Source organism: Lathyrus oleraceus, chromosome 3, assembly GCF_024323335.1.
Source record: "Lathyrus oleraceus cultivar Zhongwan6 chromosome 3, CAAS_Psat_ZW6_1.0, whole genome shotgun sequence".
Taxonomy (NCBI): Eukaryota; Viridiplantae; Streptophyta; class Magnoliopsida; order Fabales; family Fabaceae; genus Lathyrus; species Lathyrus oleraceus.
In genome coordinates, this window is record NC_066581.1 from 98,876,457 (window position 1) to 98,879,558 (window position 3,102).

Below are 3,102 nucleotides of genomic sequence, written 5' to 3' on the forward strand. Positions count from 1 at the left end.
ACCTTTGCTCCATTACCAACTCGTAGGTCGACTTCACCTTTTGCGAATTTTCTACTCCCTTTTAGTCCTTGCACATTTGTACAAATGTGAGAACCGCATCCAGTATCTAATACCCATGATGCAGAAGTAGACAAATTTATTTCAATAACAAAAATACCTGAAGTTGGAGTCTCTACTCCATTCTTCCTATCTTCCAGGTACTTTGGGCAGTTCCTCTTCCAGTGTCCGGTCTTACCGCAATGGAAGCAGGTGCCTTCTTTTTCTATGCCTCCACTAGGCTTTAAAGCAGCACTAGTGGGTTTGGGTATGGCAACTTCCTTGCCTTTCCCTTTATCATGTTTAAGGACAATCCTCAGGTTTCGGTACCAATCCAGGAAATTTGTCCCAGACAATTTTTCCTTGTTAAGGTTTGATCGCAATATGTTGTTAGAGGTGTTTGTTGTCATGGTAATCTACACAAGGATTAATGTAAATATAAGTATCATTGACATATTTAATTAGGCCTTTAATTAAATATGCTCCCACTATTTTACTTAAAACAAATGACCCTCATCACTTGATTCGGAAAATCCCGTTGGAAGATTTTCTAGTGGGTCGAGATCCATATTTCACTTCGTTCTAAGTCCGCGTAGGCGGATTACACAAAACTAGGTTATTTAGGTAGGAACTCCTTCCAATTGTATCTCATACAACTCTCGAAAATTTCAGTTGGGTGAATAATTCCTTATTCCAATCCATCATATGGATCATTCCCAACTCTTGCTTCTAAACATTTATAATCTTATTATAATTTGTTTAGTTAAGTTTGACCCATTGTTTTAACAGTTGGATATTACAATTATCCCATCGCACCTTACTAATATAGAACATGCACCTCGCGTAGGCGAAACCTACATTATCCATTACTAGTCTTGATGAGTGTTAAAACTTGGAAAGCATAAACTTAATATTTAATTTGAGGGAATTGCAATTTTTCTGATCTCACCGGCTTGTTTATCATATAAACTGTCTCTCACATGCATCAACATACATTCACATGCATCAACATACATACATACATAATGAAACAGTTATGACCCCTAGCGCAATTTTTCTCCCAAGCCAATGAGAGAACCTAAGCTAACCTAACAACGATCTAAGCTTCTCCAAGCAAGATCTTCAAGGTTGTCCTCCTTTGGCACTGACTTCTTTGCTTTCTTCATACCATTACATTACATAAAAGAAACTCGTTTTACATACGAGGGAGTGAGATGAGAAAAGAAGTTACATTTGGGAGATTAAGAGAGAGGCACGACACGCAGGTCGTATTTAAAAACCAAAGCAAAATAAAGGAAAACTAAGGCCATAACCGATCACCACAAGAAAATAATAAACACTTTATTGTTATTATTAATTCCTTTAATTAATCAAAATCAAATTAAATCTCGACGACCGATCACCCTACGCAGAGTTAGCCGGGGGTCCGCTGCCCGGTCAGCGGACGGTGGTTCCGCTGAACGTTCAGCGGACAGGGGTCAAGGGGGCAGCGCCCCTGGCCGAAATTTTAATGAACAATTCATTTAAAATCGACTTCGTTTTTCGCATCAACACTTGATACTTTAAAGCACTGATTTAGCCGAACGGGTGAACTTTGCCTTGCGTTAACCGGTTAACCAAATGCATTAACCGGTTAACACTGTTTGAAATCTGTTCAAAAAATTATTTTCTGCCTTGCGTTAACCGGTTAACACTGTTTGAAAATCTCTTGGAAAACTGTTTTCCGTCTTGCGTTAACCGGTTAACCAAATGCATTAACCGGTTAACACTGTTAAAAAAAATTAAATTTTTTATTTCGTATTGCGTTAACCGGTTAACCATATGCGTTAACCGGTTAACACTGTTCGGAAAAGTGTTTGGAAAGCATAACTCTTGTGCAGTCACAACCCCAATCGCATAACTCTCTGACAACACAACCCTTGTGCCGTCACTAACCCTGATGCACCAATTTCAGACCGTCAAACACATCTCAATTGTTGATTCAGTATGATTGATCAACACGTCATTGCTTCACCATACTAATGTCGGATCAAGAAGCAAATGACCATTGATCGCTCAAAGGAAAACAACCATTGAGTTTTTGAATGAACGAAACGAGAACACTATATCATATATAATGTATTTTGCATCAGGATTACATATATCATATATATAACTTGATCGATCTCAATTTAATCTTTGATTCATTCTGTCTTTAATCATATTAATACAGAACAAAAACAGTTATCAGATTCATGGTTTCGTAAGTGGCTCTGATACAACTGAAGGAGAATTGCCATCCAAGGTGCAGCGGAATTTAAAATTTTCTCCATTTAGTGATCCTTACGAATGGGCATGATCAGTGATAGAATCATTACCTCTTGTGGCGATCAGGAACGTTGAACGATGACAACGTCTCTACTCAGTCCACACGAACGAATTCCTTCAATCGCAGTGCTAGCTGTTATGAATGAAGGCTTTGAGTGAGAGAAAGAGAGATACGAAATTCCAACTCTTCAGTTGTGTTGTATTCCCACACAATGCTTCTGCACAAGAGTTCTATTTATAGAACCACTTGTGTGGGCTTCTAGCCAAAATGCCCACTTAAGTGTATTTTGGCCCATATCTCATAATATGCCAAAATCACTTACGTATTTGGTACCTTACCATACTTCGTATTCTACTTAAGTACACCGTACCTTACGATGTTCCTTAGTTACTCTATCTCTCATCAATCCATCCTCTGTGTGTGACCCTGTAGGTTTTCGCGACGTTGGCAATTATATTAAATCACGCATTTAACATAATAAACAGTGAGCGGTATCTAGCAACACATCACTGCTACCCAAGACACGAAAATATCATGTGATCTGAAAAAACCTCCTGTGATAATAATTATGTGTATAATTACCCCTTTGCCCTTATGTCTATATTGAACACAAGGTATAGACTGTGTCATCCTTGTCCAGTTCAATATTGGGCCTATAAACATTTATCCTGTTACGCAGGATGGGCAAATTCCATCTAGGACACTCATGTCCCTCAACATGCTTCGTGGAGTACCCATCAACTGTCTTTATGGTTATC